The following is a 27,500-nucleotide window of genomic DNA, read 5'->3' as shown; positions in this document are numbered from 1 at the left end:
ATTTTCGCTTTGAGGTGTTTACAATGTACAGCCCAATTCCCATCCAGATTTGAATGGTTCAGTTTCTTTTATATGTGTTTTTTCTTCTCAAAACTTACTAACTAGCGTCTTGTCACCTGCAGAAATTAAATTGTTAAGTATGTGTTCGCATTGATACGAGGAGCTTATTCACCATCTCTGTGTATACTTTTAATTTTTTGCAGTATTTGTTGCTTGAATATAGGGGTTTGTTTTTTTATTAATTTATAATATGTACGGTATTTTATACTTCGGCTGATACATTCACGTTAAGCTATGTTGTTTGATATATCTCGGTTCCAACGTTTCTTATTTCTTTGGGGTTGGAACTCTTCTCCATCCGGAAGCTCTGTGGAATTATTACAACCACGCTTTCATTATTTAGTGTACACATAATTTTACGTTTTACAGCAACCACACGCATCCACACCCATATATATATATATATATATATATATATATATATATATATATATATATATATATATATATATATATATATATATGTATATACATATATATATATATATATATATAGATATACGTATACACACATATATACATACACACACGCATATACACACATACACACACATATATACACCCTCATGTATATGTATATATATATATATATATATATATATATATATATATTGGCAGCAAATCATTATTTAACACGTCTGATTGAACACGACAGAGTTATTCTTCCGATTTTTATGAATAACTTTTCGATTTGTCGAGCGGTTCTTTTAATTTCAGTAGGCAAATTATATGGAATTCAACCCCCACATTGTTGTTCCACTATGTTCGTCTCAGGCGCTTTCTCTCGATGAATCCGCTTATCATCAGAAGCGTTAGCTGTGGTTTTCGTTTTCGTTTACGTTTTCTTTGAGGTTTGGTTTATTTATATATATTTTTTCATTGACTATATAAGTGGGTGCTGAATTGTTGAGGCAGATTAATTTTTTTTTATTTTTATTTTTTAATTTCAGTTTTCTCATTTTTTAGTTTATTTATTTAGTTTCTTATTAGTTATTAAATACATGAATGTTTGAATATATCTATATATCTATTTATCTATCTATCTATCTTTTTAATGGTTCAGTTTCTTTTATACAGTTTTTCTCCTCAAAACTTATATATATATACACATATAAATATATATATATATATATATATATATAAATATATATATACATGAATCAGGCTTACGTTTCGATATTTTATATGTATACATTGAAATATTTAAAAAAAATCACTTTACTAACCATGACCCGTTGGGTCATTATGTTATATTAGCTATGGAATTAATGTATCAGCAAGACACTTGTGACGTACAAAAAAAGTTTGTTTTTTTAATAAAATAACAGGAACAATTCTATAAAAGTATATTAAAATGAAAAAATAATATAAATAGATTACTGTGAGTAGTTCCGTTCATAATTGTTTATTTAAAAAAAAAACACCTGACCATTGACTTATAATTGGTTTGCCATACTTATAGGTAAATATGAACTGAACAGATACCATAATATACAATGTTAAAATCAAATTTAGATAGATCTTTTAATTTAAACACGAAAAAAACACAACTGGGACGCTAAAAACGTATACATTAAAATGATACTTTTTATTGTCTCGTGATTATTTTCCTGTAACGCAATTTAAAAAAAAAACATTTTTTCACGGTTGTTTATATATGTTGTTAGTGTAAAAGAAAATGTATGGATATTTTAAAAAAATAGGTGTATTAAAAAATGGTCAATAATATTTTAAAAAGGAGCGGTAGGGAAAACGCTGTTGTAAAATGTTATTATGGGTTTCAACGTGTTCAAGTAGATTTATTTATTAGAAAATTGCCTTAAAATAGCGTAAACTTAATACGAAAGTGAAAAATTTTAAAAAGCGGAACCTATTAACAATTTTTTATTTGTATAATATAAACGGGGAACAATTGGGACGCTGAAAACGTATACAGTAAAACAATACGTTTTAGTGTAATGTTGCTTATTAGAGTATAAAACATATCCTGTATTAAAATCAATTCGATGATTATACGTATTATTTCTAATCACGTGTTGCGTTTGCTTCCCATATCTTGAAGAGTTTATTCAATAAATTCAAGCTATTCGCTTTTCTAAGGTCGTCCGTTTGTTCAGACGAAACCTGCCCATCAATTAGTGTTTATGTGTTTACGCTGTCATGGGTTGATGTTTATGTACGCATGCGGAACAAGAAGTCATGAACCGGATGTTGGGTTATAACACCTGTTACACGGTCATTTGAGTTTTATAATTATGTAGATTATCAAAAACAGCACGGTATACGGCTTTCTAAACCACCTTATACGCTTGAAATTATAATAGTAGCAGCATGTGTGAAAAAATATAAGTATATATATATACATACATATATGTGTGTGTGTGTGTGCGTGTGTGTGCGTACGTGTGTTGTGTCTGTGTAAATCGTTTATTATAATCAATTAATATGTCGGTACCGACCAACATTAAATGTGTCGTTCGTATTACAAGACTTGTAAAGAATGTGATGCGGTTTAATCCGTTTACCCCAGCCTCCGTTCGATCATTAGAGTATAACTTGCTTGTGTTGCTTCAATGATGAGATATTTATGTTATATTTATCTTTCTAGCTTCTTCATACATTCCTCACTCTTTGGTACAGGCCTACAAATGATGCATACTACCGGATTAATAAATTAGATTATATATACATATTTCTCCCCCTCTCTCTGTCTGTCTCTGTCTGTCTGCCCGTCTGCCTCTCTCTCTCTCTCTCTCTCTCTGTCTCTATCTGTCTGTCTGTCTGTCTGTCTCTCTCGCTCTCTCTCTCTCTCTGTATATATATATATATATATATATATATATATATATATATATATATATATATATATATATTCACGTTCCCTCTACTTAATCCGTCGTTAGTTCGGAGGTGTTTGGTGGTTCTTTTAGCTGTGCGGCTATTTTCCGCCCCTGAGGTAAAATTCCCAGTGGTTTAGATTGTTTTTATGCTTTTATATTCTTTACTGCTGGCGCTTTTTATTTTCTTTGGACAATTTGCTTCGATTTATTTATTGGCAGTTGGTTGTTTTTATGGCTGTATTTTCCTACTGCCGACTTCTTATTGGGAAGTTTTTTGTTTTTACTTTTCTGTGTTTTATTACATTGTTTATTTTTAATATATTTTATATATTAATTTACTTTTTCATGCCGCGCTAATTCTTTCCTGCTTTAGTTTATTTTTTGTCGTTTTTTCGGGCTCCTTATATATATATATATATATATATATATATATATATATATATATATATATATATATATATATATATATATATATTAATATATATGATATGACTTCTTATTGTCATATTAGTAGTTATTTTTAATGGATACTTGAGCTTATTGGTACGATTTATATAAATATGGGTTATTGGTTTTTATATTTTTCTTGCGGGAAAGGTATTCGTACGTATATATATATATATATATATATATATATATATATATATATATATATATATATATATATATATATATATATATATATATAAATTTATTCTCGATGGTTGTAAATTTTTATATTTAGCCGTGTAATTTATTCTTTCCCATATGCTATAACGTGTATATACTTGATAGGTGTATATGTTTAGTTCTACGCATCTCTATGATATCGACATATCAACGGGTGCAGAAATAGCATATGTTTGTTCTTTTTGTGAAGTGTTAACTTCATAAAATTCATTTCTAAGTATGGAAAGTGAGCATTTGGGGTTAGATATATGATTGATTTTCTGATATAGCCTAGTTTTTTTATCAAAAATCCTCTAAGTATATATGAACAATTCAATTAAGCACGCGTCTGCCCATAGACTATTTTAGTAAAACCGTTTCAAATGTTTAATTATTAAGTCTGTAAAATGTATTAATTTAATAGAGCTGGTGGCAAATATGTTGTTGTTCGTTTAGTTGAGTAAATGCAGCCGCCGCTTATAAGGTGCTGGATGGTAATTAGAGGACGCTCCTTTCCTTAAAATTTGCTAAGTTGCTTATGTTAGCGTTCTTCTTCTATGATTAGGTAAATGTACTTTTTATTCAGGGTGTATTGGTTTATAATAAGTATAGCTATTAATTAGTAATGTAGCGGGGCAACTTTGTATCCATTTTCACATTAACTTGTTTCATTCATTTATTAATAACGGTAATGAAATTGTGGAGTTATGAGTTATCGGTTACTATTATGTGGTTTACGATTAGTTTTCTATTGTTTAATCAAACCGTTGGTACCCAAGTGTTTTGCAGTTTATAGCTAATTCCAATTCTCTATTTAATAAGTTATCATTGTCCTTAAAACTAAGAAGCTCATATATCTTCGCTAAACATAAGTGACACGAGGGAAGTTACTGAACCGCATGTTTTGGCCTTTCTAAGGAGTTTGTCCGTCTCGATTAGCCTCCAGTACTGTACTAACTGTGAAGTGGCAGTATCATATACTATATTATTCATTGTTTTTGCGTGATCAAGAAAATCTGTTTATAAAGACCATTAAAAGCTCCCTATGTTGATATTTATTTGGTTTCTGAGGTCATTACGGTGTGTATAGTAACCTGTATATAACCGAGAGTGTGCGGCAGTTATTGCTTAGTGAGCATTGGATAGTTCTTAAACAGTTTCAGATCTGTCTATTATCACTATCGTTAGAGATCGTAAATGGATTGCTTTACTTGAATATTTTATTATTGTGCTTTTTAGCATTATCTGTAGATTTTCAGTATAGCTGTAGCCAAGTTTTAATTTATTCTAATAAAATATTTATGTATTGTACTGCTGGGTCGGAATTGTTTAACAATGAAATGATGGATTTTATCCCATGTTTCCTTTTTACCATCAGGTTGAAGAGGGTGAACCAAATCGTTTTCTTTCCTTGGTTATTTGAGTTAGTTGTATTTATATTGTGGCTATTGTATTTAATGTCGGCATTCTCATATCCGCTATTGCAAGCGCGTTGTTATAAATATTTTTGTATGTATTGAATCTTTCCCCATTGAAATATACATTATTTATTCTACGTTCGATTGATTTGCTTTATGATAGAATGTAGGTGGTTTTAGCATAGGTGGATATAGGTGGGGGTTGGGTTTCCTTAGTGTATGGGTTGTAATTGTTTGTAAGTAAGTAAAAGGTAACGCCCAGAAGTTTTACTTGTTAAATGTGTCGAGTTTTTTTTTTACTTTTACTACTCAATTTTTCATAATTTTGTGTACTGATCTTCTGAGTCCGTCACATGTTATGCCTTTTAAAAATAACATCTTACAGAAACGTCTGATAAAAATTATACCATATAAAATGAGCAGAATAAATAAAGTAAAAAGAAGTAAGCGAAGAGTAAGGAGAATAAAAACATTTAAATTAGTAAGATAAAAAAGATATTAAAATTTTATTACGCTTATATAGATATACTAACAATGACACACTGTGTTACCCGGTATAGATTGATTGTCTATGAATGCTTTACACTCGCATATTTATATTGTCATTGAAATCGATGAAATTGCCCATTTTTAAAACAAAGCGATTGATTGTCTGCTCTAGCCCGGGACCGATATAGTGCACGGGATAGAAGCTTCTTACAACACCTTGCAGTTATTAGTTCACAACACATTTAAGACTGCATGACACTGTAGAAAAAATATTGATTTATTAAATAATGGTATATATAATAGACTCCATAACTCTTGAAAATTCAAAAAAAAAGCATCATGCCTCAGTGGTGCTTTGAACACACACATTGTTGTCGAAAGCACACCTATCATATGATAGATAATGCTGGTGATGTCATATGACTTGTCTTAATGCTTCTGTGTAAAAATGGCTTCAATTTAAGCTTACAATTCGTGGTGCAATTGTTCTAAAACCATATCGAAAACCTAGTGTTTATTTTTAGACCTAGGCTTACGGCGTGTGCGGTGATAATAATTTGTATTAAAGATTTAAATACAAAACTCAAGGAGTATGGTACAAATGTGGTTTCCATAGAAACATTCAATACGAACTGGCCTCCTCCATATCAATGAAAGTACTGTTAATTCTATTGGTCGAAACTTTCTGCGTGTGTTTTAATAAAAATCTCAAACGTGATATTAGGATGTGTAGCGGGTTAACTAGTCCAAACCATCTGTTCTTTCGTTCATCGGATTAAATCAATAATCGATTATCAATATCAATCGAATTTAGCTTGAAACAAAACATACATACACATTATTTACAACCCTGTAAAATTTCAGAAAAATCAATCCCGGGATTTTCAAGTGCACACACAAAGACATTTACGGAATGTTCGCTTTCATATAATGGTTTTTCTTTTTTACACACACATACATATATATATATATATATATGTATATATATATATATATATATATATATATATATATATATATATATATATATATATATATATATATATATATATATCAATGAAACAGCTGTAATAGAAAAAATGCAGGAAATCGACGAAGGTTATAAAAAAGAAAGCGCTAGTCTTTGAATGTTCATGAAAATTACACACACACACACTATATATATATATATATATATATATATATATATATATATATATATATATATATATTATGACTATGTACAGATACATTTTATATTTTCTTTTTTGGAAACATTTTACGTTGTGAAAATTAAAGAAATAAAATGAGTGTACCAACTGACCGTTGTCGGAGGTCGCGCAAGAGAGGTTACACGTTTTTAAAAAAGGGAAAACAATGAATTGGAGATGAAAAACGGACCCGTCGCCAAAAAAAAAAAAAAATTAAAAAAAACAATGGGGAAACTTAGTTTTAAAATATCGCAAAGTCTGAATGTGCGTGGTGTCTAGAATTTTCAGATGATAGAGAGGGTTTCACTTACTAATAATGGAAGTAAATCATCACTAAAATTAGAAGCACCAATACACTTATTTATAAGGGCCTCACCTATAGATGAACCATGGGTATTACTCAAAACGTCCGAAGGTAGGTAATTTCCATCCCGAATTTTTTCATGTTTTTCATGTGGTCTCTAATCGTTGAGACGTTCGACCGACATAGCGCACCGCGATTACATTTGAATAAATAAATAATGCAATTGATGGTGGGTGAGAACGTCTTTACAAATTGAAGATAAAATGTGTTTACTAGGAAAACAACACGAATAGTTGATGCAAAGTAACATTGTTGTACTACAGAAGAAAGTTGTTTGGCAAACCTATCGCTAATATTACCTGCAAGGGTAGACGTAAGGAGATAAAGATTTGTAAACATATGCTGTTTAATTTTATTGAACTTTTATTGATATTAAACATTTTATTTCCTATTATAAATTCTAGTATTTGCAATGGGAAACTATTATTGAAAAGAGTATTGGTAATAAACTTGACTTTATTATCGTAGGTTTACGGTAGATATAAGTCAAGAAAACGGAAGGTGTTTTACAAACCAGCGTATCTAGAATAAGAAAGGAACACTTACTTTCTTTTTCTGTAGTAAATTTAAGAATGGATGAATAATATAAAGGTTGGGAAGAAAGCATTCGCTTCCATTTCGTTGTTAAACAGAAAAAAATTCTCGTCAGCATAACGAAAATAAATATCTGTTTTTGGACTTTTTTCGTGGAAATCTACGAAAGATTTTTCTCGTGCAAACCTCCGAAAATGATTACTAAGCCCGCCCCCGAGAAGAAGACATACAGACCATATCTCTCTGGCTCTACATTATAAAACTGAATTCGACTTATATAGTGGCTAAATCTATCACTTCCACTGAAAGATTCTCAGGAATAAGGAGAGTTGGGAGCTGACTACGCTAAACGGCATCGGCACATCTGAGGTAATCTCGTCAGCATCAGACAAAGCCAAACTCTTTGTCAAGAACTTTGCAGCTAATTCTACCCTTTGCGACCAAGACCGCCAACCCCCAATATTTCCTCCTGTATCAGAAAACACGCTATGTGATATACGTATATCTGTACGTGATGTTGCGAAGCTAATCAAAAACCTTGATTCGAGTAAAGCAACTGGCCCTGATGGTATTCCAATTATAGTACTCAAAAAACTTCAACCTGAATTAGCGCCCATACTTACAAAATTGTTTAAACGTTGTCTTAAGGAGAATAGTTTCCCATCTCCCTGGAAAATCTCATCAGTATGCCCTGTATTTAAGAATTCAGGTGATCGCTCATCCCCCTCTCAGTACAGGTCAATAAGTCTCCTGTGCGTCATGAGTAAGTTGCTAGAATCTGTGTTAAATACAGAAGTAATCAAACATCTCAACAAAAATAACCTTCTTAGTGACACTCAATATGGTTTCCGTTCTGCTAGATCTACAGCAGATGTCCTTACAGTTATATCGCATAGGATTAGCAAATCTCTCGACTAGGAAACCTTTCTAGGGCAATTGCTCTTGACATATCTAAAGCCTTTGATAGGGTATGGCATGAAGGTTTACTTCATAAGATCGCTAGCTATGGTATAGCTGGAAAAGTCTTCTCAATTATTAAATCATTTCTTTCTGATAGGTTCATAAGAGTAGTAGTTGAGGGGCAAAAATCAGAAGCTCACAGTATTAATGCCGGTGTCCCTCAGGGATCCATCCTGGGCTCAACTCTTTTCCTGATCTACATTAATGATCTTCCAAATCATATCCTTACATCATTTGTAGACATTTATGCTGACGACACTACCATTTATGGTACCACATCTAAGACAGTAAACGACCAAGTTCTCTCCAATTCTCTCTCCTCTGATCTTGAGCACGTAGTACAATGGGGAAAGGAGTGGCTGGTTACTTTTAATGCATCTAAAACCAAGCTTCTCTCTTTACATCATCAACATTCTAATTCACATTTGTCATCAATTGAAATGAATGGCTCTCGTCTTCAGGAGACCTCAAGTTTTGACAAGCTTCTTGGCTTGACCATTACTCCTGCTCTTAAATGGAACACGTATATCAAATCTGTTGCCAAGGCCGCTGGAAAAATGGGGGGATCTTTCTATCGATCCAGTAGATATCTCACTGCTGATGCTATTCTCTACCTATATAAGAGCCAGGTACGTCCAAGGATGGAATACTGTTGCCACATCTGGGCAGGAGCTGATAGAAAGGACTTGTCCTGCCTTGATAGAGTTCAAAATAGACTTCGTAGCCTCGTAGGAGATGTCCTTTTCTCCTCCTTGCAACCTCTATCTCACAGAAGAGATGTTGCGAGTTTGTCTCTGATGTATTCTTATTTTCATGGAAAGTGTTCAACTGAGCTTCAATCTATGGTCCCCCCTCGCCAAACTTTCACAAGAAACACTCGTCTAGCTGTAAACACTATCAATAATTTCCCCCACTCTTTATCTGTGCCTAAACCTAAACGTAGATTCCATGAACAAAGCTTCTTTCTTAGAACTGCACGGCTGTGGAATTGTCTTCCGTTTTCTTGCTTTCCGGCTGACTACTATATGGTTGTGTTCAAGTCTAAAGTAAATAAGTTCTTGATGAGCCGTTCCATATAAGTTATTAAATTTACCAAATTTTCATTACTAATGATTACTATATTGACCAATTTCTACTGTACACTCTTTAACCCTTATCCTTGAGTGGCCTCTGGGCCTTGATAATGTGGTGATGCCTTTGTAAAAAAAAAAAAAATATCCATAGTCTCTGAGAGTAGAATCCAGGTAAAAAGGCTTTCATTATCAAATGAGCACATAAATGTGCCAGCCCACATGTAATTCTGCATAAATTCATCAAATGAAAACAATTATTTACACAGAAAAAAATATACTGTTCCTAAACCGGTTCTAAAATATTAATAAGTTATTTGGTTACTTTGTGTTGGGAGAAACCTATCATAGAGAATATACGGCTTTAAGGAACCCCACTCATATGGGTTTTAGGTAAACCGTAGAGACGGGACGTAGAAAACCGGTCGGTCTGATTGCGTTCGAAAGCGAGGAAGGAAGATCTTCACACTTCACGCATTTAACCAGACGTCTTTGAAATCTCGATTTAATAGATACACTAGAGTCATGGGTCTCTACCGGATCTAACTGTACAAGTTTAGAGGTGTAATTACGAATTGGAATCAGTTTATTCACATTATCATGGTTGTTAATATCACAAAACTAGAACCTTAAGTCAGGTGTAGTTATAATAAGGGATTTATTCTGGCGAAGTGTGTTGATGGCCTCAAAAGTTCATTTCGCCATTTTGATTCACTCAACGAGACTAGTGCATCTGCATATAAATAAGCAATATCCTTCAATTCTGTCTCAAGGTCACTAACCTCACTGTCGGATTGAACATACACAACTTCGAATTCAGGAAAATCTTTTAACGTTTAGGGGTTAATAGAGAGAATGCAGAAGTTAAACCCATAGGAATGTATATTCAGTGCAAGTTGGGACAACTACGAGGAAGAGATATTAAGAACGTTTTCAGCAACATCGGTGCTAGTGGAGCAAGCAAACTTTTTACATATTAAATGTTGAAGTATATTATTGTGTTTTAACGTCAAGCTGGAAAGACCACGTCCATGTATAACTGCAATATAACGAATAAATCTTATCTTACCGAACAAAGATTAACTGCCTACACAATTTTTCCATAATTCGCTGTATTTCCTTCTCAAGTTCGCGAGATCAAAAGAACGTTTAGACAAAAAATTGATCGTTATTAGTATTTTTATTTTGATTTCTAGTCTGATTGTTGTCGTCCGGGGTTGGTTTATTATTATTATTATTATTATTATTATTATTATTATTATTATTATTATTATTATTATTATTATTATTATTATTATTATTTCTGTTTATTTTTGTATCGTTGTCTACTTATTTATTGTTTATTTTCTTGTTGTTTACATTTTTTATTTAATATTTTGTTATTATGTGCTTTAATTATCATCTCTAATTTTTCTCAGTAGCTGTAGGATAACTTCAGCGTATTTTTATTGAAAAATTTGTGTAAGGGGTAGGTTGCGGAAAAGTATTTTTCAATAAGATCTAGAAATTTCTTGCCAAGTTTTATTTTTAACATTTGATTGTATGGGGTATATACACAATTATATAGTTCTTTTTCTTCTATTTTTAATTTTATTATAGTTATTGGTGTCTTGTTGCTTATATTTGATATCGATATTTTTGTGTCCACAATTTTTTAGGAGTGTTTCATAGATATTATTTGACCTGTTAAATGAATTTTCATCGCTTGTGCTATAGCTGAGTCTACTTACGATCGAGAAAGGAATGTTTTATGATTGATGGTTTGTGATTGGACTAAGGGTTAACGAATATTGGAGTAGCATTATCTTTTAAGTGGAGGTCCTATGTGTTTTTATCTAAATTTAACGTGAGGCCCAGGAATTTTGTTATTTTTATATTAGCTGATACGCCTGCTTTTAGAGCTTATTTTTTCATTTCATTCTGTATGATTTTCTTAAAGTTTTCTCCCTTGACTTTGTTGGAGTCTTTTATTATAGCTAGTCTATCATCCCTATATAGGCCGAAACCCGTAGTATCAAATATGCTTGTGAGGGTATATAGAATGAATAATCCCACAAGATCTTAGTCCTCTGCACCCCTGGAACCCATCGCCAAATTAAACGAATTCGTCATTTTAGTTTTTATCCATTGGTTACTGTACATATTAAACCGATTTTCTACATTTTTTTAATGATATTGATTTCTTCCGAGGATATATCAGTGTATGTCTCGGAAAATTCTAGGGCAATGTAAAAAAAGTTCTTCGGATATCGAGGGATAAAAGTCTATGATGTCGAACTGTATAAACGTACAGTTATTTTTGTTTTCTATATATTACACAGGTGATTGTTTCGGTAATATTTGCTCACTGGTTTAATTCTAGGTCTTGTTTGATTTTTTGTTTACTCTAGAAACTAGTGTTTTGCTAATTCTAGCTATTTCTGGTTTAGTTGGATTTATCAAGGTAATGCTGGGAGTATTATTAATGTCCCATTTTTGGTCTTCAAGCAGAATGTATGTATGTGTAGGTTTCAATTTTCCAACTCTATCGCTAATTTTTAATGTACAGGTAATTTGTTTACTTTCAGTATTTATTATAGCTATGTAGTCGCATTCGTTTTTATCTAGTTTTTTGTAGTTTTTTTTATGTTTTAGTTATTAGTTTGTTATATTCTTGTTTATCTTTTTAATAATTTTTTCTAGTTTTATCTGCTTCTACAAATATTTTATGAGAGTTGTTTATGTTTCTAACGGTCTGTGTAGTTTGCGTTGGAAATTGTTAGGTTGATTGTAGAATTCTAAGTTTTTAATTACGTTTAAAATGTAATTTTCAAAGTTTATCAAAAGGTCTACTGTTTTCGCATTTTAAGTGTTTTAAAACCATACGATTCATTTTTGTTTACTTTTTTTTAAAAATTCGCCGTTCATCTGTTTTTTTAATTAATTTATAATATAGCTATGTTTGCTCGGTGCGGTGATGTTTTTCACCGGTGTTTCGAAATTAACTCTTCCCATATCTATATTTAATGTTGTGAGATAAATTCTTTTGAGAGGGCTCAACTTTTTCAGAGCTAAGTATAACTACTTCATTTACTCAGATAAATTGATATACGAAAGTATAAATTTATGCGTAAACTTTAAGTATTTACTTCAAAAGTGCCCAATACGTAGGTAAATATACTTAGTAATGTCTAAAATATATATAGTGGTTTAGCTATACTGAATATTCCGCGTTTCATCCACTCTAGGACTTTTCAGGCTTATGCGCGAATTTTGTGGTTGTCTGTCGTTTTTATATACGCACCTTCTATTAAGATTTTAGTTAGCCAATCAGATTTCTAGTATACACCGCGCCCTTATCATAGGATACACTTTACTCTAAGATAGTGATACAAAATAATTTTAAAACTAACAAAACCAATAGAGAATAAACAAATACATAAATTAATAAACATGAATACACATAAACTATCACACATATATGTATATATATATATATGCTCATATATATATATATATATATATATAAAACTAACATAAAGAAACTTACCTAGATTTAAAACAGGTGAAGAAACTAGATAGCCAGCCTAATAAGCACACAAAAAGGAGCGGGTCAACCAGAGGTCAAATAGGCATCTGTCCGTTTAGTGCGTGTTGATTGGCTAATAAAAATGGTGCAGTGGATACTAGTAGCTGATTGGCTAATTAAATCTCAATAGAAGGTGTGTATATCAAAAATTCCTGCGTAAGCCTGAATAGTCCTAGAGTGAATTAAACGCGGCATATTCATTGTAGCTTAATCGCCATACATATATGTTATAACTTACTAACTAGCTCTACCTACGTATTTAGTACTTGTGAAGTAAAAACTTAAAGTTTACGCATACAATTATACTATTTTATAATAATTGTATGTGAGTAAATGAAGTAGTGATATATATATATATATATATATATATATATATATATATATATATATATATATATATATATATGTATATTGATTTAATTATGTTTTCGTGTACATTCGATACAGAAAATTTTTATTTTAATAAGCACAGCCGATAAAAAGAAAAAAATAGTACAATCTAAACGAAAGTGTCTAAATCATCCTGCAACTAAAGAAGAATATTTTGATCTAAATGCATGTATTTTGTGGGCACACATTTTTTTGCATATGTTAGATTCTGCTCAGATTATGCAAATAAAAAAAATATGTTACTAAATAAAGATGCATATACTGAATAGCATATTTAGTATGCCCATATAAAATTACAGAGCTCGAAATACGTAAACATGTTTCGTTATATAAATAACTAGCAGGTCCATTAACCGGCGTTGCCCGGTGAAAGTATGCCACCTCCTCGAAACAAAATCTAAGTACGGCTGTGGTTCTAATAGTAAAAAAAAATGTAATATTGATTAATATTCTACTAAGTACATATTCACATACAATGATAATGTCGTTTAGTTATGTAAATGGGAATAACGTAGGTAATCGATAATATTTTTTTTTATTCGAATAACTCCTTCTTTTTAGATAATGTATATAAGATTTTGGTTATCGTGACTATTTTGCCTCCCAATTTTTCGTCTGGTAAAATTTTAATCACGTGTGCACAGCGTAGCGATAAAAATACCATTTAATAATGTCACCGCTTCCTATAGATTTATTGTTATTAAAAGTGTTTGTTATTTCTGGTATAGTTATGAAACTATTCTGTACTTTCGCCAAACAATTAAATAGATAAAAAAAGTATCGTAAACTTTTATTTATATAATCATTTTATTATATATATTTGAGCGGGCTTGTCTCACCGTGCTTGTACTTATGTTACTGAACTGGCGAATGTATTGTAACTACTCTGTACTGTAACCTTACAATTTAATTAAAAACATTCAAAAGTTGAATTTTACTTGAAAATTCTATTTCTAAAAATAGCACGGTAACATAAGTGCATATATACCACATTTTGTAAATATACAATTTCCAAAGGACCTTTTAATTAAATCTACAATGATTTAAATTTGAAGTTCTGTACTTATTTCTAAAAAATAAGTACTAAAAATAATTAACTTTTGTTTATTTGGTGGAAATAATTACACTACACATTAAATCCCAATCTATATAGCGAGAAATGTACAGAAATATAGAGAGAAATATAGAGAAAATCGTTTTACTGGCGCCAGCTTTGTTTGAAGTTTATAACGATGGTTATAATAAACACAATAAATTCAAACCATAAATAAACACAATTTATGTACGAAAGAAACAATACGTGCAATAGGCATACGTTGGTGTCGATCCTCTCTTATAAAAATGCATGCACGGATACCTTTTTAAGGTCGCCAGGTTTCTGATTTTTCATTAAAATGGTAATGATAAACACAATAAATTTAAAACACAAATAAAAACAATACAATAGTCTCTGTAATAGGCAGACCTTGGTCGCGGTCTTCTGTTATCAAGTTAATATTGAAAATCTGTTTTTAGGACGCCATGACTCTTCGGTGTTTATGGCGATACTGATGATGAACACAATGAATAAAAAGACAAACAGAAACAATACAGTTGTGGTCCCGGTCTGATGCTACATATTTATATAAGAAAGCCATTTTTTAGGATGCCAGGCCACTTTAGTATTTAAGGCGATAGTGGTGATGAACGCAATAAATTAAAACATAAAAATGCAACCAATGCCCGACAGAAACAATACATGTAATAGGAAAGACCTTGGTTGCGAACTTGTGTAAGAAAGTTCACATAGGATAACCGTTTTAGGACGGCAGATCTCTTTAGTGTTTATGACAATAGTGATATTACACTAAATAAATAAAACATAAATAAAACCGATAAACGTCCGACGGAAACGATTCGTATAATGAGCAGACGTTGGTCTCGATCCTCTGTTGAAAAGTTTATATAGAACAAGTGTTTTATAGACGCCAGCTCTCATTGATGCGTATGTCGGTGGTTATGATAATCATAGATAAATAAAGCACAAATAAAACAATACATGTCTGACAGAAACGATACGTTTGGCCGCGAACTTCTGATAAGAGGTCTTATAGGATTACAGTTTTAAGAACCCCAGATATGTTTGATGTTTATGACGATTGTAATGATAAACAAGCATGTATAAAGTATAAAAAACAAGTGCCCGACAGAAACGATACTTATAATGAGTAGACTTTGGCACGATCAGTAAAAAGATAATGGAGGAAAACTGTTTTAAGGACAACAGGTCTCGTCGATGTTTATGAAGACAGTGATGATAATCAGGTTAAATTAATACATAAAAAAGCAGTACATGCTCGACAAACACATTACGTCGGATTTTTGACAGATTTTGCTCCCGAACTTCGGGTAAAAAGTTTACACAAAACACTGTTTTAAAGACGCCAGGTCTCTTTGATCTTTATAAAAATTGTGATGAAGTAGGCAAACAAATTAACACATAAATAAAATACAATATGTGTCCGATATAAACGAGACGTGTAATGGGCAGAGCTTGGTCGCGATATTCTGTTTGAAAGTTCACGTATGAAAACCGTTTAATAAACGCCAGATCTCGTTGATGTTATTACACCGGCGATGATGAACACAGTAAATTAAAACATAAAAATACAATACATGTTCAGTGGAAAGGGCAGGTGCAATGGGCAGACATTAGTCGCGATCTTCTGTTAAAAAAAAAATTCATATCAGAAAACCGTTTTAAGTACGACGGTCTTTTGAAGTTTATGACGATAGTGAACACAATAATGCAACCCCCCAAAAAAAAACTATACGATTTATGAGCAGACCTTGGTCGCGAGATTCTGTTCAAAATTCTATATAGGAAAATTGGTTTAAAGACGTCTTGGTTCCTTGAAGATTATGACTATTGTGAGGATAACCATCTAAATAGATTAACACCTTATAACAATACATATCAAATGGAAACGATATGTGTATTAGGCAAACCTTGGTTCCGATATTCTGCTAAAAAAGTTCATATAAAAAACATGTTTAGAGCGCCAGGTCAGCTTGGGATGGTTATTATGATTGTGATTATGAACTCAATAAATTAAAAATTAAATAAAAACAATACATTTCAGACAAAAACGATGCGTGCAATGGTCGCGATCTCATTTAAAAAAAAAATGTCCATATAGAAAAATCGTTTTAAGGACGCCGTATCTCCTTGATGGGTATTACGACGGTGATGATGAACAAAACAAATTAAAACATAAAAGAAAACACTACAGTTGAGAGAGAAATGATCCCTGTAATCATAATACATTATCACAATCTTCTGTTTCAAATATTGGAATACCGTTTTAAAGGGTGCCAGTTCTGTATTTGATGTTTATTACAATAAATTTAAAAAAAAAACATAAAAAGCAATAAATGACTGACGGGCACGATACGTGGAATAGGCAAACCTTGGTCGCAAGCTTCTTTTTAAATAGTCATATAGCAAAACCGTTTTAAAACGCCAGGCCTCTATGTGATTTTTTATGACAGTAGTGATGATAACACAGTAAATACCTCTCTATATATCTATAAACGTGAAAGAGTATGTCTGGCTGTTTGTCTGTCTGTCTGTGTACCTTTCCCTACACAATATGACTGTCAGTTTTCAGCCTACATACTTGAAATTTGATATCCAGGGTGATGAGATTTGGGGAAATATAAATATAGATATTCCGGTTTTTATTTTGCCAGACATCTAGCAATTAAGGGGTAAAAATTCAATGATGTGACCTTTGAGAACTCCACCAAATCCCTCTGCCAATTTCGGGACTAAACACTTGAAATTTTAGATACAGATTTCTTGGATATGGATCTAACGTAATAACTTGATCTTAGTCCAAAACAATAAATGTTAAGGGAGCATAATAAAGGTCAAACTTAAAAAAAAAATGTCCGGTAAGGTCTCTACCAAATTACTCAGACAAATTCTGGTCTAAACATTTGAATTTTTACATAACCGGTATTCAGAGATAGGGCAATCATTTTAATCTGTTTTAGTCGGAAATTTCAGCTACCAATATATAAATGTATGTATGTTTGTATGCCTGCCTAAAACTTTCGACAGAGGGGACGGATTTTCACAAGTTCTGTATCGTTTTAAGCTCGACCTTTCAGACAACATATATCGAAAAAATTGGCTAAAAACATTAAGTTCTTCACCTTCACCTGGCCACTAATCTGTAGGGAGAGGTCGTTTTTTCCGCCGATATTGTCGAATGTAATCCCCTCTTTTTGATTGTCTACCCTATATTTAAACCTATGTCCCTTCCGGTTTGGCGGTGGTCATAACAGCAAAAACGTCACGTTTTTTTTTCGTATTCTTTTCCTCCTTTGCAGTACGCGTTCCAGCCTGCCTTCCTATTACTACTTTATTTTTTGCTCAAAATACACCACCAAACACTCGGCAAAGCCGGGCTGAAATGCTAGTTAATCTATATATCTATAAAATCTATAAAAGTGAACGTGTCTATGTGTGTGGTTGTACATTTACCTACGCAATAACTCTGTAAATGTTAAGTCTACAGACTCGACACTTGAGATACAGGGTACTGAGATTTGGGAAAATCGATGTGATCGGTTTTCGGCCAGTAATTTGTGTGTTAAAAGGTCGAAGTTTTAGGATTTAACCTTTGAGAACTCTACAAAACTCCTCCGACAATTTTGGGTCTACACACTTGAAATTTTAGATGTAGGCTTCTATGAGATGGATCTAAGTTTATAAAAGAATTTGCGCCCAAAACAATACATTTTAGGTGTCACAATAGGTGCCAAAGCTAAAAAAAATTAACCTTTCTTTTTTATGTTTTTGCTCAGCATACACCTCGAAACACCCGGACAACGCCGGGCGTAAATGCAAGTATATCCATAAAAGGGAACGTGTCTGCGTGTCTGTGTACATTCCCATATGCAATAACTCTATCAATTTAAAGTATAAAGACTCGAAATTTTATATACCGGGTACTGAGATATGGGAGAGTCTTTGTAATCGGTGTTCGGCCAGAAATGTTGCTGTTAAAGGCGTCAAAGTTCAACAATTTGACATTTGAAAACTCTACCAAACTACTCCCACGATTGCGGTCTAAACACTTGAAATTTTATATATAGGTTCCTTTGACATGGACCTAACAAAATAACTTGATTTGAGTCCCATAAAATAAATAATAAGTGGTTATACTAGGTGTCAAATAAAAAAAAAATTGACCCCCTTTTTATCGTAATGCTAGTATAAAAATAAAAACAACATGTCCTACAGAAATGATACGCGTAATCTGCAGATCTTGGGTGTGATCTTCTGAGAAAAAGTGTTCATATCCATATTTTAAAACTCCTGGGTTCTTTGATGTTTATGAATATGCTGATGAGGAACACAATAAATTGAAACATAAATGAAAGCATCAAATGTCCGACAGAAACTCTACGTGTAATGGGCTAACCATGGTCGCGGTCTTCTGTTAAAAAAAAACATATAAAACCTCAGGTATTTATTTGTTAATAGCTGAGATGATACATATATATATATACACATATATATATATATATATATATATATATATATATATATATATATATATATATATATATATATATATATATATATTACCCGGGTTACACGGCTTTGTGTAAGAATTGATAAGTATAAACAAATCTTTAATATTTATATATGTGTTATCGAATCACTGAAACTGCCTGTTTCAATCATCCCTGAAGTTTACTAGTCAACAATACATCGTAGTTTACATTAAACTGTAGATATTTTTGTGTGTACAAATGCCGCAGTTTGACAAGTTTTTTTAACCTTTTATTTTCATTGTGTCAACTACATTTGTGCAAAGTTTTGATGTCTAGAATATTGCAATGACCAAGAATTCTATACTTTTTCCGTAAATCACCTCTGGCGGGTTTTGCTTATACTACGCTGTTTAAATAATATAGTCTACTATTGTCTTTAATGTCGAATGCAGTTCCACTTTGGCAAACCACTTTGGATCTATTAGGGATAGACTTTATATTTGCAACTTGTTTAATGACGGCCTGTACAGATAATATATTTCGTTAACATTTCCCTATTAGAAGAGCGTTTTCCAGGATAGAGGAACAAATATTACCTTTATTGGTCGTTAGCACGATTGTAGCATTGCCTCTCTTCAAAGCGATATAGTTTACACGACCGCAACCGTCTTGCTCTAGAACGTTATTCTAAGGGTTAAAGTTTGGATCAAAATCGATTAAATTAGATCCCTTTTTAAGTTCATGTGCCGTTGCACCGAAATTGACAAGAAATGTGTTAGTGTTTCTTAAAGCGTCAAACATACATGCAAATAAAAATGTATGTTCGCTTGCTGTTATAGCTTGCAATAAGCCACAAAGAAAACAGAACAACGTAATAGAGTGTAAACAATGTATTACTGGAACAACAATATAAAAAGGTTACAAATGAAAAGAGTAGTAAACGTCACCGGAAAGGCGAGGGTCGCTCTGGTGTTTAATCCACTCATGGGATCAAAAGTTCTATGGTTTATATAATGGATAGAATAGTCGATTTGGAGGTGATTCCCCCACAAACCCTCTCGCAAGCTGATATCCGTGGTTGTGAAAATCAGTATTTATTCCTTTTGGACAGACCGCCAAGGAGTCTGTGCGCTTCATCTTTCTGTCGGAGCGTCTCGGTTCTGACAACCTTTTGGAAAGTCTATGTCAAAACAGTCATACACAGTTTCAATCGCCTCACTGCCGTCCTGCGGTGGTTTTCTTGATCCTTGTAGAAGCGTTTCCTGATTTGGTTCAGGTGTCTCTTATGTGTGAACTTTGGGACCTGGTTGATGTATGTAACATGGGCGATTCTTCGTAAGATCTTACCCTGTTCCCAAAAATAAAATTATTTCTAAAATGTCTAAAATACACGTTATCTCCTCTGTTAAACAGTTTCCTTGGCATTGTAGATGATCTGTTGTGTACTATGTGTTTGTTAGCAGTTTATCAAATTCGGATTTTATTTTCTGTCCAAACATGATTTCTGCTGGGGATCCCGCATCTGATTTGTTCGGATTTCTCGTGATTCTGTAAACCTGCAGGAATTTTTCTGTCGGTGTGCCGGGTGCTTTTTTTAATGCCCATTTAATTGTATTGACGAAGCGTTGGCCTGGCCGTTACTTCTGGCGTGGTACCGGGGTGTCGTAATAGGCTTGACTTGATACGCCTCGCAGAAATCTCTAAACTCTGTCGAGGTGAACTGTATAGCGCTGTTGCTTGCCAAACAGTCTACAACCGCAAACCGAGAACACAATTCCAATAAAAAAATATGTCGTTCTTTCCGTGGTCGTTAGAGTCAACTAATATCAGGTAGTAAACATCCTCCACTGGTCCAGCATAATCAATGTGGATCCTCGACCATTGTTGTTCAACCTTAGACCAAAGTGTATATGTTATCGGTGGTGCTTTTGCAGCCAAAGCAAATCCTTTGCATCTGTTCACCGTATAACAGTATTTCGTCGCAACCAGAAAAAATTCTGAACTGCGCTCACCCAGTGCTTGTTTCTGCTTCGTGGTTTGAAAGAAATTCTCATTTAGTGATTCTGACTTTATTTCCTAAAGTGCGGCTGGCAGTTCGTGGATTATATTGTTTATCATGGTGTTTACATCACTATTAATACGTAGTGCCGCGATTACTGAATCATCAAGAGGTTCCATTTTGGCAGAAATCAGTCGCGATAGACCGTCTGCATAGACTAGTTGTTTTGAAGGGATAAATTGTATTGTAAAACTCTAGTTCATCAGAATAGTTCCCCATTTTAATAGTCGGTGCGCAGTGAATGTTGAAAGTCCTTTTCTTTATCCAAAAATTGATATCAACGGCTTATGGTCGGTTCGTAGAAAAATGCCTTCCATACAGGAACTGGAGGAATTTTGAAACTGCAAATAATTCCTAGGGCCTCTTTCTCGATCTGAGAATAATTCTTTTTCACTGGCAAGAGAGTCCGTGATTCGAAATCAATAGGCTGTTTCGAGCGATTCGGCATTCGATGTTGCATGCACGTCCCGACGCCATATTGACTAGCGTCGCTAGCTACTTTTATGCGCAGTTGCGGGTTGAAATGCGCTAGGAATAGTTTGAAGTCGGGATTCTTTTTATTTCTTGGAATGATGTCTGGCAATCTTCTATCCAGTCCCAAGCCTTATCACTTTTCAACAATTAATTAAGGGGTGCGCGCAATTTGTGCATATTTGGGATGATCCCATGGAAATAATTCGCCAAACCTAAAAAACTCTTCAATTGCGTTACGTTTATTGGTGCCGGCATTTCTTTAATATCGGTCACACTGAGTGTCTGCCATCTTTATCCATATTGCGTGTCGCTAAGAAGGTTATTTCTGTTAAGGTGCTTCACTACTTCTCTATTTATTGTGGATTCCAACAACTTACTCATGACACACGGAATACTTATGTGTCTGTTTTTATCACCTGATTTCTTAAATATAGGGCATAATGATGGCGTTTTCCAGGGTGTTGGGAAGCATTAAGGCAACGCTTAAACAGTTTGGTAAGTATGGGGGCAAATTCTGGTTGTAATTTTTTTAACACTATAATTGGAATACCGTCAGGGCCAGTTGCTTTACTGGAGTAAATTTTTGGATTAGCTTGGCGACCTCACGCACAGATATTTGTATTTTTTAGGAGTTTGCAAAGACCCCCACGTTCTGCTTTTTTATCATATATTACTAATGTGGGATGAAATGGAATATCTACCCTCATTAATAATGATAAGGAAGAATCTCCTTGCCGCTTCGGCAGCTTGGAGACTGGCTATAGTACTCGTTCTTTATACTCAATTCGATAGTTGCGTTGCTGGGAGCCGGCCTAGTACCTGTCGGACTTATACCTAACCTGACAGGTTATACATGCCTGGGTATACCCCAGGAGATACACGGCTTTTGGGTGGGGCAAGTTATATGCTTGTCACCTGAAGCACCCTGCCCGGAGAATGCTGACATGTATACTAAGGCAATTTTTGTCGCGGACAGAGAACTCTTCCTTTAGCTGACCTTTGTTGTATCCCACCTTCCGACCTCGGCGGCTTGGAGACTGGGTAGAGTACTCGTCGAGGTTCCCTTCTTGACACTTAATCTGACACGTGCGGGGTCGGGAAACCGACAGGTGTGGAGAAGGAAACAGGCTCAGTACCTGACTGAGGTACGCCGCCTCTGTATATCGAAGGAGGTCCACTCTTCCTAGGCCTTGCCAGCTAGCTTTCAGATGGGGGCAGTTTATCGCTTGTGGCCTAAAGCGAACCGATCGCAGAATGTGGTCGGGGATGCTAAGGCATTATGTCGAAGTAAGAATGTCCTTGCTTTATGGAAGCTTGCCTGTATCCCAACTTCCGACCTTGTTTCACATATTGCATTGGTTGAGCGCAATCAAATATCTACCCCTATTATTAGTAAAAACATATATATATATATATATATATATATATATATGTGTGTGTGTGTGTGTGTGTGTGTGTGTGTGCGTGTGGGTGTGTGTAAACTAAACTTTATTAATATCAATCTGATATTTACTTCCGAATATTTCTGTCTTTTTTTGTTATCTTGTGATATCAAACTTATGAATACATATACATTTACTATAGCAATATAAACACATTTACATAATTACTATATATGTTTGTATTATTTATTACCTTGAACGATCACAGATTACCCCTCGATCGGATGTCGCCATTGCAGTAAAATATGCGCCACGCAGTCTGATATTTTTTATATATTTTTAGAATATCAATCTAATAGTAGGCAATTGTCTAATCAAAGTAAATGATTATTTTATTAGCAGGTGCTGAAAGGGGTTGTTTAAATTAATTAAGTTGTAAATTATCTCTCTTCACAACGACATTTTAAAAAAAAAACATATTCGGCAACAAACGTGCCGCTATATAAAAACAGAGGAAATAAATCACTTTGATTAAAAATATATGTGCATATATGTATAATATAAAGGTGGACGTCTGTGTTTGTGTCTGTGTCTGATCACGAATAGGTTCCTATATGGTTGACTATTAGAGAAAACTGATCACATATAATCATAGAAGATGTATCGAGACAAAGGAATGGCTATGTTTGATCTGGCATAATGATGATTCATAAAAATTGTGGAGTCTGCGTTCGCTTTGGTCCACAAGGTATTGAAATAAAGCAATTACAAATTAAAAAAAAAAACGTTTACACGTGTTTTCGATATAGTTGTACATAATAATACTTTAAAAGCATGGTTTAACTTAAATAGAGATGAGATAATCAAATTGCGGGGTCTGCGTTCGCGTCTGGCCAACATAGAATGGAAATGGGCACACACTTTAATAAAGACTTTCATATCTATCTGCGTAACTATACTTTGATAATTATGTTTCAGTTTGAAGGAATATGGTATAAAAATTTATGGGGTGTTCGTTCGCACCTGACCTTAATAGAAGGAAATATGTTACAAAGCTTACCAAGGTTTTTTTTTAAAATAGAGTCACAGAATATTGTGATAAGTGTTTCAGTGTTAACAGGTGTGATATAATAAATTATGGGTGTTATCTTTTTTATTTTTACTTTCATCATATTTTGTTTTCGTTTTGATACCCCCAAATTCGAAGCTATCTTTTTACAACCCTTCCTTTTCATAACATATCATAATTTCACAAATCAGAGTTCATTTTCTGAACGCTGTTTTTGAATCCACTCAACGATGCGTACTGTTTCTTGTATATATATAAACCATAATTTAAAAAAAAAATAAACAGGAAAGAGTTGCTGCACATCTGTATGTATTTATATATATATATCCCCGTAAGGGCAGACTCTTCACAATGCCGTTATTTGAGAGTGTAGATTAGATAAATTGAAAGAAAGATAAATAACATTATATTAGGGTGGTGGATTCTACATATTAAAGGAAGGCATAACCCTATTTTGGGGGAACTGTGGATTTTATTTTTGTTTTGCGAATTGAAAAAAAAACTAAAAAGAGAGAAAAGGATTAAAGGAGGAGATTAAGCAATTATGTATTTATGTGTCGATGTTATTATCTACATGGATATATATATATATATATATATATGTATATATGTATATATATATATATATATATATATATTCTAGAACACTATCGTTTAACATGTTCTCGTTATTCTTTGTAAATCTTGGTGAAGTTTCATACAACGTGCTTTATTATTCTTTTATTTATGTGAAATATTCAGGTTAACCCCAGGCCATTTAAATATCGGCACGAATCAGCGCACGTGGCCACTTGAATTTTTCACGGCGATAAGAACTTTCGATGTCGATGTTAAACCGTGCAATAAAAACGCATGTCTTTCATTTCTTGTTTATATTTATCTTTCATTCGATATTTCGCTGATTTTATAAAAACAACAAAAACAATACATATATGCATGCATACATTTACCTGAAAAAAAAAAGCTACTAATACTTCCAGTCTATACTCATGGAATATAGAAACCTTAGCTATACACACGTCCTATCATTTGAGGATGTTCTTCCATAAGTTTTGACATGATAGAAAAGGTGGTGGATGTCGCGTAATTGTTGATTAAAACAGCCCTCAGATGTTTAGATTTCTGGACGAATAAGTCACAAGAATTATATATAGTGACACGTATGTTCACACACACACCACAAACTATTTCTACAAATGAAGAGCAATAAAAACATTTTCCCATTTATTATACAACCGAAAAAGGCTATCATAAAATATGCATAGTACGGTGCATAAAACATGTAAACAAGAAAGCTGGGTTTCTTTTCTGTTAATATGCAGTAAAAAAAAAGTCAACTGAGAAAATAGCCTAAATGAATAATCGAAGCTTCAAAATATTATTTAGGCTAATCTTGTATCAAAATTATTGCTTTCACATTATATAATCTCAATGAGATAACTATGCTATCAAAATGCTACAACAAACAACTTCCTGAAAAATTGCTAATAACAAAACAAAAAAAAAATCTGCATAACAAAAAAGACTAATCTATTTATTGCCGACTATTATCCTCATCTTTCTTAGATGTTGTTTCACGACGTTTCTGCCAACTATTCCTCTGGCCTTAATAAATAAATTAATAATTATCAGTCACCTGAATAGAGAACACCAATTAAATAATAAAAATTACTTCATCGAAAAATGATAAGTATAGCAGTACATGATAGAGACGTTCTAACGGTCTCTATAAATGTGCAATAGTCTCTATGTATGTGTGTTTGTATGTATGTACGTATATATATATATATATATATATATATATATATATATATATATATATATATAAATGTCAGGTCATGTCATATGCTACTGGTGCCATGTAGCGCATTAGTACCTGCCCTATGGTCGGGTTCCAGGCGACTAAACTGGGTCCCCCCCACCAAACTTGTTTGGTGAGGAGGGCGACTAGTCTCCCTGGAGGATTAAAAACAAGACCTTCCAAAGGGCGAATGCACCCTTAGTCTGGGTCAATAGCCAACGAGCAATGTCTTTATTTGTGTATGTGTATATGTGTGTTGTCGTGGAGAGGACTCTCGTAAACCGTGGTGAAGCCACCCTTTCTAGGAGAAGAAACTCTCTGATATAAAAACCCATAAAGCGGGAGACCATGGCCTGCTTAAGCTGGTCTGCAGTTTAATTAGTTGCTGGCTATCTTGTTCTTGCTTGTTGCTGCATCTCAACATGTTGAACTGAGAGAGAGACTAAGGTGACATACACGACTCTGTAACATCTTACAAGTGTGTGTTTAGGGAGGTCATTGATGTAGATCAGGAAGAGAGTTGGACCTAGGATTGACCCCTGAGGGACTCCAGCATTTATATTGCAGGCCTCAGATTTTTGTCCATCGACCACTACTCTTATGAGCCTATCGGAGAGAAATGATTTAATTATTGAGAAAACATTTCCAGTTATATCGTAGCTGGAAATCTTGTGAAGTACACGCTTATGCCATACCTTGTCGAAGGTATTTGATATGTCAAGAGCAATTGCCCTAGAATGGAAGCCTTTGTCAAGAGATTCACTAATCCTGTGGGATATAACCGTCAGAAAATCTGCGGTAGATCTTACAGAGCGGAAACCATATTGTGTGCCGCAAAGAAGGTTATTCCTGCTGAGGTGGTTGACTATTTCTCTATTTTGTATGTATTCCAGCAACTTACTCATAACACACAGGAGACTTATAGGTCTGTACTTAGAGGGAGATGACTTATCACCTGAATTCTTGAATACAGGGCACACCGATGAGGTCTTCCAGGGAGTGGGAAAGCACTTCTCCTTAAGCCAGCGCTTAAACAGTTTCGTAAGTATGGGAGCAAGTTCTGGCTGAAGCTTTGTTAACACTATAATTGGGATGCCGTCAGGGCCAGTTTCTTTACTGGAATCTAGGTTTTTGATTGGCTTGGCGACCTCATGCACGGATATTTGTATGTTACCTAGCTTGTTCTGTGTTATAGGAGGAAATATGGCGAGTTGATGGCCTTCGTCGCATAGGGTCGAATTAGCTGCAAAGTTCTTTGCAAATAGTTTGGCCTTGTCTGACGCTGACGAGATAACCTCTGGTTCATTGATAATGGTTGGGATAGAACGCACACTTCTGTTTAGGATCCTATTTGTTATTTTCCAAAACTGGTGGGAACCAAGCCGCTTATCAGCTGCCTTGGATTTAACAGACTGAGCATATAGCTCTCTTGCATATTTTATTACTCTTTTAAAGTGGTTGATGGCAGTCCTGAAAGCAGCTTAAGTCTCAGTGCATCTATTACGTTTGTAGCTATGGAAAAAGTGATTTCTGTGCGCGATAGCAGCAGCACATTCTGGGGAGAACCATGGCTGGCTGTTAGGTCTTTGTTGAAATGTTTTAGATGGTATAAATTGGTATATGCCTACAATTAA

The sequence above is a fragment of the Euprymna scolopes genome, chromosome 12, assembly GCF_053919585.1.
Source record: "Euprymna scolopes isolate OS-2025 chromosome 12, ASM5391958v1, whole genome shotgun sequence".
Lineage (NCBI taxonomy): Eukaryota > Metazoa > Mollusca > Cephalopoda > Sepiida > Sepiolidae > Euprymna > Euprymna scolopes.
Note: the sequence above shows the minus strand (reverse complement) of the source record.